The following is an 18,303-nucleotide window of genomic DNA, read 5'->3' on the forward strand; positions in this document are numbered from 1 at the left end:
GGGACTTTCCACCTTGAAGGGAGGGTACTGTTATGGAAAAAGTGATAAAGCTCTGGAAAAATGATTATCTCCCCAAGGGCCCCCAAGTCTCCACAGAGTCCCCCCTCCTTCTATCATGGGGGAGGGCCACAAACTGTGCCGGCCTGATCCAGATGAGATGAAGGCCACCTGGACCCCAACACACCCCAGCCTGGCTGCTCCAACACTGAGGATCACTGGCCTTGATGGAAAGTTCCCATTTCTCAGCCAAGGGCACGAAGCTTCCACTCAGGAACCCCTGAGGAGTCTGGTTCTGGCTGAAATGCCTCTGTCCTTGGATGGTGGGAAATTCACATCTCAGAGGCACAGCTCCATCGTCCCTTTATTCGGCAAACTTTGACAAGAGTGTGTGCTCTGAAGGAAGGTAAGGGGAGCCGAGAGGGTCACAGCTGGCTGCCTTATTTAAAAAAAAAGATTAATCTCTCCACTCTGCCATGACTGGGTGACCTTAGGCAAATCAAAATATACAGAGTGAAGGGGTTAGCGTAGAACTCTTTATGCGTCTGTCTCAAAGACTGTTTGAATATTCTACTTCAACAGCTTGAAAAAATATACAAGTTCAGTTTCAATTTCGGCCGTGTTTCCTTCTGTTCGGTTCAGGGTTCAGTTAAAAATAATACTAATGATGGGACGGGAGCTCTGGGTCCAGCAGTGCGTGCCGTTTCCCCCGGTCCCATCTGGTTCAAGTTCAAGGCTAAGATAGATCGCTCTTCCAGTCACCCTGCTGCAAAACAAACCACCCCAAAGCTTAGTGACATAAAAACAATCATTTTATTATAGTCATAGATTTTGTGAGTCAGGAACTGGGGCAGACAAAGTGAGTAGAGCTCTCCTCTGGGACCTCAGCCGGGAAACTCACTAAGATTGGCGGATCATCTCACAGGGCTGGAGCTAGAATTATTCACCTGTCTGGAGGTTGATGCTGGTGGTCAAGTGGAGTCCCCCGCCCCCCCGACAAGTGGGCTTACCAGGTGGCCTGGTGCTTTTGTTTCCTCTTGCTGCTGCGACAAATTACCACCAACTTAATGGCCTGAAACAGCACACATTTATTACCTGATCGTTCCGTGGACTAGAAGTCCAACTTGGATTCCACCGAGCAAAAACCAAGGTGTCAGCACGACTGCCTTCCTTTCTGGAGGCTCTAGAGAAGATTCCAGTTCCTTGGCTTTCTCAGCTGCTAGAGGTCCACCGTTTTCCTTGACTCATGACCCTTTGCTCCATCTTCAAAGCCAACAATATCGGGCCAGGTCCATGGCATTGCTGCCATCTCTCTGGTGCCCTCCCTTCTGCCTCGTTCTTCCACCTTTGTGACCAGGTGAGCCCCCCCAGTCAATGCAGAACTACCTTCTTCTTTGAAAGTCAGCGGATCTGTTGACTTCATAGCACAGAGAACTCCACCCAATATCCTGTGATGATCTATGCAGGAAAGCAATCGGGGAGAGAATGGATGTGCGTACACGTATAGCTGAGTCCCTGTGTTGTACAGCAGAACATTATTACAACCTTGTAAATCAACTATCCTTCAATAAAACTCTTAAAAATGAAAATAAATGAATAAAGTCAGAAGACTAGCGACCTTAAAATTTATCTGTGACCTTAATCCCCCTCTGCCATGTAAAGCAAAAAACTCACAGTTTCCCCAGATGAGGACGTGGCCATTTAGAGGCACTGTCCATCTGCCTGCCCAGGCAGGATAAAGCAGAGCCCGCAGCAAGGCCGTGGCTGGGTCTTCACTCTCCCCCAACACACAAATGCAGCCTGGTTGTAATGAATATACAGAGACGGCCCTAAGTGGGAGTTACAGTTGTGGCACAGTGGAAACGAGTCTGACTAATATCCAGGAGGATGCAGTTTTGATCCCTGGCATCCATCAGTGGGTTAAGCATCCAGCCATTGCTGTGGCTGTGGTGTAGACCAGGCTACTACACAGCTCCGATTCAACCTCTAGCCTGGAAACCTTCATATGCCTCGGGTGTGGCCCTAAAAAGCAAAAAAAAGAAAGAAGGAAGGAAGGAAAGAGAGAGAGAGAGAAAGAAAGAAAGAAAGAAAGAAAGAAAGAAAGAAAGAAAGAAAGAAAGAAAGAAAGAAAGAAAGACAACCCTAAAGGGGTTCTTTCTTAGTGGGTGTTGGGGGCTCCCTTCCTCAAGCCCAGGCTTCTCTCCAGGAGCACCAGCCTCTTCAAACCCATGCTGGGCAAATCTCCATCCACCTTTTAGAAAAACCCTACTCCCCACCTAGAGATGTAGGTCTTGCCTCAGCATTATCCCCCACCCCCAGGAGTAATCGTCAGAAGTCTGAGTTATTGGAGCTGGATTAAGAGTGCAGAGTTCTGGAGTTCCCGTCGTGGCACAGGAACCTGCAACCTCCTGGTTCCTAGTCGGATTCGTTAACGAATCCGACTAGGAACCAGGAGGTTGCAGGTTCGGTCCCTGCCCTTGCTCAGTGGGTTAACGATCAGGCGTTGCCGTGAGCTGTGGTGTAGGTTGCAAACGCGGCTTGGATCCCACGTTGCTGTGGCCCTGGCGTAGGCCGGTGGCTAAAGCTCCAATTCGACCCCTAGCCTGGGAACCTCCATATGCCGTGGGAGCGGCCCAAGAAATAGCAACAACAACAACAAAAGACAAAAGACAAAAGACAAAAAAGACCAAAAAAAAAAAAAAAAAGAGTGCAGAGTTCTGCTGTGGCTCACTAGGTTAAAAACCCAACATAGTGTCTGTGAGGTTGCGGGTTCCAATCCCAGGCCTTGCTCAGGGGGTTAAGGATCCAGAAGTGCCACGAGCTGCGGTGTAGGTTGCAGATGCAGCTTGAATCCAGCATTGTGGTAGGCCTGCAGCTGCAGCTCCAATTCTGTGCCTTGCCAGGGAACTTCCATATGATGCCGCTTTGGCTGTAAAAAGAAAAAAAAAAAAAAAAGACCCCAGGTGCCCCAGCAGGACAGTTAAGGGTGCTCTTAGCTCTTCTGGTCCTACAGAGGAGTCCAGAGTAAGGAGGGCCATGCCACACTCAGTTTTCTTTAAGGTCTGCCCACCCATGTGAATAAGTTCACACATTCAATTGTCTAGGAAGCAATCGTTAAATCTTACATATACATGCACACTTGCACACCGATTCTAAAACTGAAACCACGGGTCCCTCATGCAAATGCTCACAGAATCAGACAGGCAATATAAACCAGTAATGTAGACTGGGTGACTGAGGTTAGGGAGCAGCAAAGTCTGTGACAAACTGGAAGTCCTTCCCTACCTAAAGGCACTGACAGAGCGAAGCTGCCTGTAACTCCTGTTAGGATATAAACTCAGTGTTGGCCAGATATTTTGGGTTTTCTAAGGAAGCCACCAAGCCAGATAATCACGTGAAATATCCCAATACTTAAGTAATCATAGCGAATTGCAATTTTTTAAGCCCAGGACAGGAGAAGAAAAACATGTCCACCCGCTAAATTTTGACCAGAAGCTGACGGTTTGTAACCTCTGGTCTAAACCCAGATAATGACGGTGAAATGTCTTCTCAGCCATCCTGTAGTCTGCAAGGGCACCCCTCAGACCGTGCAGTTAGAACGTAATTGTAAAGAACAGCTTGTTCTTTTTGTTCAGCTCCTCCCTATCCCTCTTCTGAGAGTGACTTTTCGGGCCTATTGAGATCCCAAAGATGCCCAAAGCCAAGTGGTACATTTTCTAAATTGAACTTTAAATTACAGAAATAATACACATTAATTATAACAATAAACTAGAACAACAGAAAATATATGAGAAAAGCAAAAAATGCATTTATCTGTCAGGCTGCCCCCGGCTACACATGATAGAAATCCTTATAAGGATATTTTCTAACAAGATGTCCAGAAATAGGCAATTCTGCGGTTGATTCATCAGCCTTAAAATGTCAGGACACTGGGTCTGCATCCTCATAATTCTCTAGGCATTTCCTTTATGGTTGCAACATGGCTGCAACAACTCCAAGCATCACATCCTTACCCCAGTCTTACAGGCAAGAATGGAAGGGGAAGGGTCAGAAAGAGGTTTTCTTGGTATAAACAAGGAAGTTATTCTTCCAGCAGTTTTCTTTCATATCTCACTGGCCAGACTGAATCTCGAGGCCACCTCTAGCTGCAAGGGAGGCTGAGAAAGTCACTATCTGGCAAAAAGGAATGAGATCGTCACACCTGGCTTGAATCAACAATGGTTCATCCATTTTTTTTTTTCTTTTTTATGGCCGAACCTGCAGCATATGGAAGTTCCCAGGCAGGGGTCAAATAGGAGCTGCAGCTGCTGGCCTACACCACAGCCACAGCAAAACCAGATCCAAGACATGTCTGTGACCTACACCACACCTTGCGGCAACCCTAGATCCCTAAGCCACTGTGCAAGGCCAGGAGTCAAACCCACATCATGGAGACAGCTTCAGTTCTTAACCCAATGAGCCACGATGGGAGCTCCCAAAACTCTTTTCATTTCTGCCCCCCATCCTTCACCTCTCCTCCGAGTTACCCGACATTAGCAGCTTGGGGTATATTCTTCCAGATTTTTCAGCCCACTTGCATACACATTGTGGCAGGCATTTGGCTATCTCTCTTTTCTTCCACACTGTCAGAGCTGCAGTTTCACGCTATGGTTCTCTTTTTCAAGGGATCAAGAATAAATCCTGATTGCTCTAAGCTAGAGGTTGTTTTAAAGATGGACCTACAACCCAGCTATAACCAATGAGGGGTGAGGCTGGCTGGGCGAGGTCTAGAAAAATTTCTTTGCTTTTAAGAAAAAAGTTTCTGGAGTTCCCGTCGTGGTGTAGTGGTTAACGAATCCGAGTAGGAACCATGAGGTTGCGGGTTTGATCCCTGCCCTTGCTCAGTGGGTTAATGATCCGGCGTTGCTGTGAGCTGTGGTGTAGGTTGCAGACACGGCTGGGATCCCGCGTTGCTGTGGCTCTGGCGTAGGCGGGGGGCTACAGCTCCTATTGGACCCCTAGCCTGGGAACCTCCAAATGCCGCGAGAGTGGCCCAAGAAATGGCAAAAAAAAAAAAAAGAAAGAAAAAATTTTCTTTGCTTTTAAGAAAGCTGAAAAGCAAGCAAGCAAACAAAAAAAAAAGAGCTGTCGCAGAAAGGGACGGTCCCTTTTCTCCCAGTCACTAAAGTGTCTGAATGTGTCGCCTGGAACTATAGCCACCATCTTGCAGTTGTGGTGGGACCTAGTCAGAGAACGTCAAAGATAAATCCCTGAGTCCTTGATGATGAAGCCAAGCCACTGAGTTAGCCAACCCTGAAGCTGCACCATGTCTGGTCTTCTTGTCATGGAAGATAATATGTCTTTAACAGTGAAGTAAATTATCTTGGGGATTTGTGTGCCAGAGTCAAAATCATCCATCTGGTGCATAGTTTTGTTTGCTTTTTTTTCTCCCACATAAATGGGGTCATTGTTATGTGTTCAGTTGTTTAGAGATGAAAGTTACGAGAGACTAAAATGTTGCAGGGGATGAAACCCAAAATAGGAGTGAAAGAAACAAGATAGAAGTATTTGTCTCCATCATGCGAAAGAAATCCAGAAGCAGAAAGTCCCAGGCTGGCATGGCATTTCATGGAGCAGAGACCCTGGCTCCTTCTATCTTGTGGCTCCATGGCTGCCAGTCCATTTGCTGCTCAAGCTGGGGTAGTCACAGCCACCTTCCAGCCAGCAGGACGCGGTGAGGGGCCCCTCTGCCTGCATCTCATTGGCCAGACTTTAGTCACATCACCACACTTAATTGCAAAGGAGTGTAGAATACTTTATTCTGAACAGCCACGTGCCAGCTCAAAAATCAGAGATTCTATGTTTTAAGGAAAGGTAGAAGGGATTGTGGCTGCCATGATACTGTATATATTAGGTATGATTTGCTTTTTTTTCACTTAGTTTATCCTGGCTTTCTACCCATGCCAGGACATATAAATTTCTTTTGTTCTTTTGAGATTTATTTTGTTCTTCTTTTACTAGCTTCTTAAGATAGAAATTTAGGTCATTGGGAGTTCCTGTCGTCGTGCGGTGGTTAATGAATCCAAATAGGAACCATGAGGTTGCGGGTTTTATCCTTTGCTTCGCTCAGTGGGTTAAGGATCCGACATTGCCGTGAACTGTGGTGTAGGTTGCAGACGCGGGCTCTGATTCCATGTTGCTGTGGCTGTGGCATAGGCTGGTGGCTACAGCTCCAAGTCGACCCCTAGCCTGGGAACCTCTGTATGCCGTGGGAGCAGCCCTAAAAAGACAAAAGACCAAAAAAAAAAAAAAAAAGAAAGAAAGAAAGAAAAAGAAAAAATAAAAGAAATTTAGGTCATTTGTTTGAGACCCTTCTTTTATAATATAAGCATGGAAAGCTATATTAGAAAAAAGCTATATAATTTATATCAAGCTAGAAATTTTCCGCTAAGAACTGCTCTAGATGCAGCCCGCTTATTTTGGTATATTGTATTTTCATTACCATTCAGTTCAAAATATTTTCCAATTTCCCCTGTGAGTTCTTCTTTCCATAGGTTATTTATAAATACATATATGTTTTCTTTTCCTTTTTAGGGCTGCACCTGCTGCATACGTCCCCAGGCTAGGGGTCAAATTGGAGCTGCAGCTGCTGGCCTATGCTACAGCCACGGCAATACCAGATCCTAGCCACATCTTTGACCTATGCTGCAGCTTGCAGCAACACCAGATTCTTAACCCACTGAGCAAGGCCAGGGATTGAACCCACGTCCTCACGGACACTATGTCTGGTTCTTAACCCCCTGAACCACAATGGGAACTCCCAGAAATATAGTGTTTGATTTCCAAATATTTGAGGGGTTTCATATGTCCTTTTTGTTCATCTAAATTAATCTAATTTAGAAAGTTGTAAATCAACTATAATTTAAAAATTCAATACATAATCTAATTTAATCCAACTGTACATTTGAGACTTGTTTTATATGTAAGGTCTATCATGATCCGTGTTTCATGGGCACTTCAAAATAATCGGCATTCTGCCATTGTTGCGTGTAGTGTTCTAAGCATGTCAACTAGGTCAAGGGGATTGAAAATGCCATTCAAGTCTTCCATATCCTTAGTGATTTTATGCCTACGTGTTCTATCAATTTGTGAGAAAGGAGTGTTGAAATCTCCAATTATAATTGTGATGTGTCTAATTCTTCTTTCAGTCTGTCCTGTTTTTCTTTCACTTGTTCTTTTTCGTTGCTGCAAAATATTCTACAGATTTATATTCTGCAACATATGCACATGCATGTACATATTTCCCACATCAAAGGTGAGTGAATTTAGATTAGAGTAACTGTTTTGCCCTTTGGGTGTGGCAGTGAATATTCTTGCACTTAGAGGAGAAAAGAGCATATTCATATTTACTGGGTCAAAGGCCATGGACATTTCGCATTCTGACAGACTGGCCACCTTGCCCTCCCAAAGGGCTCTGTTTATATTCATATCAACAGTGCCCCGTTCCCCACATCATGACCCACATGAGATGTTGCCAGTTGCAATACTGTAATTGATAAGAAATATATATACGTGGTTATTCCGACAACCAAAATATATTCCTCATACATATTTGGTCTTCACCCACAGGTCTTGCTTCACAGCTCCCCAAACCCTTGGTATATGTGTGAAAAGCAATGGGAGTGTCTTTTGTTTTACTATTGGTCTCCGGTCCTCAGTTTCTAAAAACTAGCTTGAGAGCCATAAAGGTGAAACGAGCATCCTGTTATTCACGACAAGCCTCTTTCCACCCCAACTGGGCTGATGTTAACGAAAGTGACTTTTGGGTTTTTGTGGGTTTTTTTTGTCTTTTTTTTTTTTTTTTTTTTTAGCTATTTCTTGGGCCGCTCCCACGGCATATGGAGGTTCCCAGGCTAGGGGTCGAATCGGAGCTGTAGCCCCCCGCCTACACCAGAGCCACAGCAACGCGGGATCCCAGCCGTGTCTGCAACCTACACCACACCTCACAGCAACGCCGGATCATTAACCCACTGAGCAAGGGCAGGGACCGAACCCGCAACCTCCTGGTTCCTAGTCGGATTCATTAACCACTGCGCCACGATGGGGAACTCCGAAAGTGACTTTTGGAATGCACCTAAAGCCAAAAATACAGGTAGCAACCCAGACTAGCAGTTGACATCTGGAATAGAGGGCCGTCTTGTGGCACTGAGCCCTTTACGTGCGGCATCTGATGCTATCTCTGGGTGAACAGTGTCAGAATGAACACCAGCAGGGTGTCTGAGAATTGCTTATTGGTGCAGGGAAACCTACACACACACACACAACACACACATGCACACACGTTGGAACTGGGTTTAGGAACCCAAAAGACCAGTCTTTGCTCATTTGATAGTCTCTCTGAGACAGGAAGAGGGAAGGTTGGGTTAAAAGGTGTCTCCTTGTTACCTTACATTTCTCTGATTGTACCAAAGTTGAGCAATATTTCTCTCAGTGACTGTACCTATTTGCTGCCCCAGTGCAGCTTTGAAATTACAGCTTCCAAAGACTGGATTAAATTTTTGTTTGTTTTTTAATTAAAGTATAGTTGATTTACAATGTAGTGCCAATTTCTGCTATATAGCAAAATGACTCAGTCATATATACACACACACACACACACACACACACACACACATTCTTTTTTTATATTCTTTTCCATCATGGTCTATCCCAGGAGACGATATAATTCCCTGTGCTATACAGCAGGACTGTGTTGTTTATCCATTCTAAATGTAATAGTTTGCAGCCACTAACACCCCATGGATTAAATTCTTAGCCTAGGCTACTCCGCTCCTCATTATTGGCCTGGGGTAGAAGGGTGTTCTCTCTTCCAGTTGCCAAAGCTATCTCATTAATTTTTACAACAGTAAGAGACAACACCATCTAACAGATGAGGGAAGCTGAGGATCCACGAAGTTAAGTATCTTGTCCAAAGTCACACAGTTACTAAGCTGCAGAACTAAGGATTAAATCAGGAATGTCTAACTCCTAAGCCTGCTTCCCAGGATAGCTAGCTCATTTCGCAGATGCGCAAACCGAGGCCCAGGGAGATAAATGACATGTAGAATTAAATGGAGAGTTCCCATCATGGCTTAACGGAAACAAACCCAACTACCATCCATTAGGACACAGGTTCAATCCCTGGCCTCACTCAGTGGGTTGAGGATCCGGCGTTGCCCTGAGCTGTGGTGTGGGTCGCAGATGCGGCTTGGATCCCATGATGCTGTGGCTGTGGATCACAGATGCGGCTTGGATCCCATGGGGTAGGCCGGCAGCTGTAGCTCCGATTCGACACCTAGCCTGGGAACCTCCATGTGCCATGCGTGCGGTCCTAAAAAGACAAAAAAATAAAATAAATTAAATTAAATGGTGAGTGAGCGGCAAGCAACCAGTTAACCAAATATCATCCCCCCCCACCCCCACTTCTGCGTCTGGGTGACCAGCTGCAGAAGAGACAAGAGTGGAGGCAGGGACAGCCACCCAGCAGAGCAGTCAAGAGCATGGAAAATGTCTCTTTCAGCCAATTTTCCTGAGGAACCCTGGCTGAGGCTCAGGGCTGGGAATGGAAAGTGTGCAGGGAGGAGGCGGCCGCCACGTCCATCCCCATCGGAGAGGCTGTTTGCAAAGTCCTGCTGGGAGAGGCAGGGAGAGGGGAATGCAGGGGGTGGGGAGCAGATCCGGGAGGCCAAGGGTCTGGCATCGGCCCAAGGCCTGGTCTCCCGGGAGAGGAGGAGCAGGCGTCCCCGAGCTTCCTGCTTCCTCCTTGGGCCCCCCTGCTCTGCCAGCTCCTGCAGTGCCCTACCCGCTGCTCTGGGCATCAGCCATCCTGGAACTGAGACACTGGCAAATTCAACTCTCTGGGGACTGTACACAGCTGACTCAGGGAGATGCAGTGGCCAGGAAGAGGGATTGGTCCTACTCTCGGAGATCTTGGCCAGGGCTGGGCTTGAAAACCATTGGCTTCATCAGGGCGGCCCCTCTGCCTGGAAAAATCTCCCTTCGATACTCACAGTGCCTCTGATTCCATGATTATAGATCCCATCGAGGCTGGTGTTCAGCCAGGATACAAAGTATGGCCACCCTAGTTGTCAAAATATTTAGATACATTCCTACTAGTTGTTAAGAACCCCTGTTCCGGAGTTCCCGTCGTGGCACCGTGGTTAACGAATCCAACTAGGAACCATGAGGTTGCGGGTTCAATCCCTGGCCTTGCTCAGTGGGTTAAGGATCCGGTGTTGCCGAGAGCTGTGGTGCAGGTTGCAGACGCGGCTCGGATCCTGTGTTGCTATGGCTCTGGTGTAGGCTGGTGGCTACAGCTCCGATTGGACCCCTAGCCTGGGAACCTCCATATGCCACGAGAGCAGCCCAAGAAATGGCAAAAAAAGACAAAAAATAAAATAAAATAAAATAAAAGAACCCCTGTTCTGAATGCGCCCCAAAACCCACCAAGGACTGGCCACTCCAGACCCTCCTCCAGGACCACAAAGACCTCCCCACTTAGAGCCACTGAAGGGGTGATATCTGCCACAGCAGAGCCATGGGTATAACATATCCACACAGCAGGGCCCAAGCGGGTATGTCAGCAAGTGACAGTCATACTGTCATTACCACTTTTCATATCATCCCCGGAAACAACAACTTTGTCTCTTGTTTAAAGGCAGATTGTTAGAAATTTAGAGGTGAAAGGGCCTTGTACAAACGCTTCCTTTTCCGGATGATGAAGCTCCGGCCCAAAGGGAGGCAGACTTGCCCAAGGTCACACAGTCTGTCATCACAAGGGAGGGCACTAGAACACAGGTCCCTGACTCCTGACACCTCCCTGGGTGTCAACTGGTCTGGTCTCATAAATCCTGAACGTTAGCTGGTGATGGAAGGAGGTGACAGGGAGGAATCAGTCTCCAGGCAGAACTGATAACCAATCACTTGGCTCTTGTACCTGGTAATGAAAGTCTTGGCAAGTCTCCTTGGTCACTATCGGCACAGAGATAGTTGTCATGGCCACCACCACCCAGAACCCCATCTTCCTGACACCAAGAGCTTTAAGATAACCCAGAAGCAATTTATTCCACAGCACTGACCCAGATCAGCATTCCGAGTAGGAAAGAAACTTGCCCAGCATTACACAGCACGTTGGTGGTGAAGCCAAGCTTCCTGAGTCCCCAGCCCAAGGCTCCCAGCTGCCTCCCCCTTGCCGTGGCTGACGCCCCCACCCCCGCCCCCGTTTTTTTGCCGGCCTTGGTGCTTCCCACATTCCTCCCGCCCTCAGTCAGGATCTCCTTCCCACGGCATCTCACCCTTGGCTGCCTGTCAGCCAGCCTGTCCTCTTGGGAACAGGCTTAGCATAGGACACATCACAGGGGTTTTCATCATTAGCTGGGGCTCCCTGAAGACTGAAAAGCCTTCAACACCCTACACCCCCCCCCAAAGGAAACGATCTCCAGTGGTGGAAATTCAGGCACTGTTAGCTCAGAATTGAGATGCTCTCGTTGGGTGGTCAGGCCCTGTGTGATGCCAGACAGAGTGGCCTCATTGTGGCAAGAGTTCTGGGCTGGGAGGCCAGCTGCCTGGATCCGAGCCCCACTCTGATTCCGATGCCCTGTTTGGCTTGAATCAAGCCCCTTCGCTTCCCTGGGACTCAGTGTCCCCACGAGGGAGATGGGAATGAGCGTACTGTTCTCCCATCGCCTCCTTCCCCACAAGCCAAAGGCTGCTGAGACAGATGCAGCCTGGCATTGAGTATCGCCAGACAAGGGGTGGTGTGGTTTAAAGAGCTGGCCCCGCTTCCTGTTATCTCCTTTTGACATAAGGGAATCTCGGGATTGGAAAAATGGTCCCCACAGAGGGAAGAGCTTGAGAAAAAGTAGTGAGGCCGAGAAGAGTCTAGGAACTTAAAAGCAGTTCAAAAAAAAAAAACAGGAGCTCGCATGTCGAAGTGTAGGGTATATTGCTGGGAATGAAGAGAGGAGCCTCCAAGGAAAGGTCAGAGGTGATTGAAAAGGATCAGTCACCAGTCCCAGGGGTGAGGACATGGCCACACAGCCCTCAGGGACTCACTGAGGTCTCTGAGACCATCCTCTGCCTGGGTCTGATCCATGGCAGTTCATCTGTAGGATACAGCTGTGTCGGATGAGGGACAGCCCCAGGGGCAGAGAGAGCAAGGTGCATGCAGGGCATCCCTCACCCGTTCATTCAACCTACATCTGTTCCACACAAGCCGAGCTGTGTGACCTTGGGCGAATTATTTGGTCTCTCTGTACTTCAGCGTCCTCTGGTGGGAAATGAGGGCACTGAAGATGCCTGCCCATAGATGGGGTGGTGTGAGGCTCAAATGAGTTAATTCGTACATATTTGTTGGTGTTCCCGCTGTGGCACCGCAGTGGGTCAATGACACGGCTTGCTCTGTGGCACTGTCGGTTTGATCCCTGGCCCGGTGCAGCAGGTTAAGGATCTGGCATTGCCGCAGCTGTCGCAAAGGTCACAGATGCGGCTTGGATTTCAGCCCTGGCCTGGGAACTTCCACATGTCATAGGTGCAGCCGAAAAAGGAAGAAGAAAAAAGATTTAAATGCATTAAAAGATGCAAATGCTAAGCACAGTGCGTGGGAACATGTGTGTGCGTGTGTGTTATAATTACCATGATTATGAAATGTCTGCCCCCCTCTAGAAGTGCAGGATGAACGCCGGTAAGCAATACACCATTCGGTCCTCAGGGGCTCAAAGTCTAACAGGGGAGAGGGACCAAAAACAGAAAACTTCATAAAAACAGAAAATAATTATAAATTATCAGAGCTCCCTTTGTGGCTCAGCAGTTAATGAACCCGACTAGGATGCACGAGGATGCGTGTTCCATCCCTGGCCTCGGTCATTGGGTTAAGGATCCGGCGTTGCCGTGAGCTGTGGTGTAGGTCGCAGACGAGGCTCAGATCCTGCGTTGCTGTGACTGTGGTGTAAGACAGCAGCTGCTGCTCCGATTCGACCCCTAGACTGGGAATCTCCATATGCCATGGGTGCGGCCCTAAAATAGCAAATAATAATTATTATTATTATTATAAATTATCGTTGCAGCAGATGTAAATCTTAACCCACAAACTCAGATGGAGAAGAAATACTCATGTCCTTGTTTTTTCAAAACCCAAATTAAATTCTGCTCCCGTCCCACTCTCCTCCCGCGCGGAGGAAAATGCAGGTTTCATCCTGACTGGAGGCTGCTGCCCGCCGGGGGCCTCTCCCTGGCACCAGACCATGGAGGGCCTCTAACCACAGGGCCTCGAGGTCCCCTGAGGTCCAGCAGCCCCTGCCTCCAAGCCAAGCAAGGGAGGCAGGGATCACCGGGCCTGGGTCCAGCCTTCCCTGCACACTGTTCCCTCCCGCTGCCTGCCCGCCTCCTCGGGCCCTGCCGAGAAGCGGGAGGATCCTGACCCCTGACCCCGGACTCCACTGACCTCCCTTCCCCTCACGGCCTCCAGGAGCCGCTTTCTCGCCCCTCTCCTTGACCTCAGAAGTTATGAGCACTCTCTTTACACCAAAGGTTTGCACACTCAGAGTGGCACCCAAAGAGGGAACCAAAAAAAACAGTGGGAGACTTGGTGACCAGAAAGCCCATGCCCCACCTAAAGGAGACAGCACGGCTCAGCTCACCCAACTGTTGTGTGGTCCAGGGGTTAGGAGCCCACTTTCGAGCGCTGTGATGCCGGAGTTCAAATGCTGTTGCTGCTCTTTACCGCTTGTGAGTTCTTAGGCGAGTCACTTAACCATCCTGAGACTGTTTCCTTAAACATAACAAAGAATAATCCTCATACGTCCTGTACAACGACTTCATGTGAGAAAGCACTTGGAACAGTGCCTGGCGTTAGCAGGGAGTCCATAAATATTAGCGTCCATCATGTGCCAATTCAGGGCTTAGACGACCAGCTCTTTTCAATATTCAAGAGAAGCCAAATATCCAAAGTTTTATTTTGCAATTGCTCTAGTTTTCAACTTTGTTGAACCTTAGCGAACGTCATAAAAACACATCTGTGAGCAGGACTGGGTCTAGGAAACTGGCAGTTTGCGATATCTGCTCTATGATATTTAAACACACAGAAAATAAAACCAGAAAGATAGGCATCTTGGAGGCAGCTGCTGCTGTGAACCCCATGACCAAACCTCCCCTAGCAGGAGATACAGCAAGGGGAGGAGAAAATGGGGGTGGGGTACAAATTAACATATCCAACTCTCCTGATATATAGCACATTGCAATTGAAGGGCTCTGTGTTTGAGGATTTTTTTTTTTTTTTATTGCTGTGCCTTCAGCATGTGGAAATTCCTGAGCCAGGGCCCCAACTCTCACCACAGTAGCAACCAAAGCCCCTGCAGGGACAACGCAGGCTCCTTAACCCACTGCTCCAAAAACTCTGAGGACTTTTTTTTTTTTAAGTAGCTGAGAAATAATAGGAAAGGTGATCAGGGAAGGTGACATATAAGCTGAAATCCATGAGAAGGAACTAGCTTAGCAAACAACTGGAGAGAGAGAAGATCAAACAAGGAGTGGACAACAGATGCAAAGGGCCTGAGGCAGACAAGTGTCTGATGCAAAAGAGGAGAGCAGAATGGATGAGCAGGACACGTAGGCAGGGGCAACTCATGCTGCCTCAAAGGGCCTCAAAGGGCCTCAAAGGCCACGGTGAGGAGCCTGAGATTACCTTAAGGGCAATGGCAAGGGCCAGGCCCTAAATGGTTTCAACCAAAGAAGTGAGAGGTAGAGGTGACTGCAGGAGACCATTAGGAAGCTGTTAAATGAGCCTGGGATTGAGTTCCCTGGTGGTTCAGCTGGCTAAGGAGCTGGCATTGTCACTTCTGTGGCTCAGGTTCAGTCTCTGGCCCAGGAACCTCTTCATGTCTCAGGCGTGGCCAAAACAAAAAACAAACCAACCTGGGAGAGGTGATGTGGCCTGAATTGGGCCGCAGCCTTGAGCCCAGACAGCCCCAGATTTCCATGTCTGAATCAGCCTCAAAATCAAAGACTGGATTTAAGCCTCAGAGCAGACCTACTGCTTCTACTTCAGCCAGGCAGTGGCCTTCCCATAGCCAGTGTCCCACAGGCCCATCTTGGACTTTCCATGGCGCCTGAACTGTGTGTTAACTGGCTTAGGCTGCCCTCTGCTGGCCAAAGAGGGCACTAGAGCAAGGGGAGCAGTTGCCTCCCAGAGAATTCTCAATTGAAAGAGAGGATACCTTGCTGGCACTAATCTTCCCCCATCACAGCTAGAATCTCTATTCTCCAGTAGCTCAATTCAGACACCCAGGACTCAGTTCCTCCTCCCTCATTCCCATCAAGAAGTCCTGGTGATTCTATTTTCTGCATAAAATCCTAAATCAGAAATTTCCTTGGAGTTCCCGTTGTGGCTCAGCAGGTTAGGAACCATCTCTGTGAGGATGATGGTTCAATCCCTGGCCTCACTCAGTGGGTTAAGGAACTGGCGTTGCTGCCAGCTGTGGCATAGGCTGCAGATGCAGCTCAGACTGGTGTTGCTCCTGCTTGGTGTAGGCTGGCACCCGAAGCTCCAATTCAAACCCTAGCCCAGGAACGTCCATATGCCACAGGTGCAGCCATTAAAAAAAAAAAAAAAAAAAGGCAGCAATTTCCTAAATATATCTAATCACATCCACTTCTTTCCATATCCACCAGCCACACCCTGGCTAAAGACATCACCATCTGTTCTCTGGTCTGTTTGCTCACTTCTTTTTTTTCTTTCTTTGCAGCGTGCCTGTGGTTATACTCTGACTCCAAAATCCTTTCTCCTCAGTTTATAGCTCCTCATACCAGTCGGTGTTGAACCAAGTAGAGAAATTCCGGATATACATGCAGCCCCATCCACCCAGGGCACTGTGCGGGCGTGGAAAATCATATGAAGATTTGGGAGCTCAGAGACACTCACATCAGAACCTTCCAAAGACACTTGCCCACTCGCCACTGGGAATTTTTCCCTCTTTCCATAGTGTCTCGGCCTCACCATCGCACTGGCTCTTCTTCCTCCATCCTCCCCTTCATTTCAGTCTGCCGCATCCTCTTCCTCCCACAAATGCCTCATCACTTCTAATGCAAAGCAGATGTGCCATCTCTGTGTCTTTGGCCCCTGCCAGTGAGGGCTCTTGGAAACTCACATTCCGCTTGAGCAGATTGTCAAGGTTATCTCCCCACACTAGCCTTACATACAGTTCTCTCCCCAGGAAAAGTACCAAGACCAAGACAATAATATTTTCCCCTGTAAACGCTGTAGTGCTCACATGCAATGACTAGCAATCTATCATTGCAACATCCTCCGGCACAGCCCCAGATTACAGAAATCCTCAGGGCCCCTAGACTCAGGTCATGTCATGGAAGCCTCACTGCCTACCCAAGAGGACGTGTGACAATGGAGCTGGACACCCTGGCCACGTGGAGCCAAAGAGACACGTGAACTCAGGAGCCTCCAGGTTCCTGAAGCAAATCGTGGCATGAGAGCTCAGCTCATGCAAGCTGCCACTGGAGCTCAAATACAGGTTTGCTGTTAAAGAGAATAAAGACACTAAGCAGAGAAAAGCAGAGAGAAGATCCTGGCAGTGTAGACACCCCGGATTTGAGGAGTAACCTAAGGCCCGGCTCTGTGCCCCCCTTCCTGTCCAGGGGTTGGTTGGTCACCTCTCCCTTGGAGTTGCAGAGCCTGAACGTTCCTGCCTTTGCCTCAGGTGCATCCAGCTGGCCCTCCAGCCCTCGCCAGCCACGGCACCCGGACTTGCCTCCAGAGCAGCACTGCCTTTCCCGGTACAAACCCAACCTCCATGCCCAACCCCCACCCCCCAGCCAGGAAGAAAAGGAACTCTACAGGACGGGTTTTCCTTTCTGTCTTCAAAGATCTTTTACAAAATTGGATCGTGATGACCATTGTACAACTCTAAATGTAATAAATTCATTGAGTAATTAAAAAAAAAGAAAGAAAGAAAATTTCAGTTAGAAAGAGGTTAAAAAAAACCAAAAATCTTGGCCTTCCCATCGTGGCGCAGTGGTTAACGAATCCAACTAGGAACCATGAGGTTGTGGGTTCGGTCCCTGCCCTTGCTCATTGGGTTAAGGATCCGGTGTTTGCCTTGAGCTGTGGTGTAGGTTGCAGACCCGGCTCGGGAAACCTCCATATGCTGCGGGAGCGGCCCTAGAAAAGGCAAAAAGACAAAAAAAAAAAAAAAAAAAAAGAAGATCTTTTATTTCCTTTTTGAGCCAGGAGCAGAGGGATGAGTTCATCACCCACGTTTCTTCGTGGTAGACCGTCATCACCCTTTGCCGCAAAGCCCCTGTTTCACTTTACTTAGGGACATATTTTTTTGTTTAATTACCAGTTCCCACCCTCATTCCCACCCCTCTCTAGGCAACCATGCTAGTGTACTTGATGTGTATTCTTTAATATGTAAACATCCTTGTTAGCTTTGCAATGCTGCTGTGGGATACATAACTTTTGAAATTAAAATATAATTGATTTACAATGTTGTGTCCATTTCTGCTGTGCAGAAAAATGATCCAGTTATACATACATATGTATGTATGTATATATAGTATGTATACATTCTTTTTTCTTCTTCTTCTTCTTTTTTTTTTTTTTTTTTTTTTTTAATGGCCACATCTGTGGCACATGGAAGTTCCCAGGCTAGGGGTCGAACTGGAGCTGCAGCTCCTGGCCTGCACCATAACCCTGGCAACACCGGATCTGAGCCACATCTGCAACCTATGCTGCAGCTTGTGGCAACACTGAATATTTAACCCACTGAGCAAGGCCAGAGATTGAACCCCTATCCTCAGAGAGAGAGCGTTGGGTTCTTAACCCACTGAGCCACAAGGGGACCCCCAGTACATTCTTTATATATATTCTTTTCTATTTGGGTCTACTCCATGGGGTATGTACTTTTTAATTTACGTAAATCATATTGCACACTTTTCCTAATGTTCTGCTCTACCTTTTAAAGATCTATACACATGGATGAGTGTAAGGGGGTAGGAAGGGATACAGTTGGTGTCCCGCCCGGGTCCCCTTTACCATAGCAGCCCGACCCCCAACCGTTGAGCATTGGCTAAAAAAATACTCAGCTGCCACCTACTCCTGAGAATTGTCAACCAGCAGCCAACCAGCCAGGGGACTCCCCCTCCCTCGCTGACTGACAGATACAGGTGTACAAGAGGCCTCGAGGGGACAACAAGTCCGTGGCGCCGTTTGTGCCCCAGAGGTCCCCTCAGGGTTGGGCAGGATCAAGCCTCTGGCTGAAACCCCTCCTCACTTGGCCT

The sequence above is a fragment of the Sus scrofa genome, chromosome 17 (genome assembly GCF_000003025.6).
Source record: "Sus scrofa isolate TJ Tabasco breed Duroc chromosome 17, Sscrofa11.1, whole genome shotgun sequence".
Taxonomy (NCBI): domain Eukaryota; kingdom Metazoa; phylum Chordata; class Mammalia; order Artiodactyla; family Suidae; genus Sus; species Sus scrofa.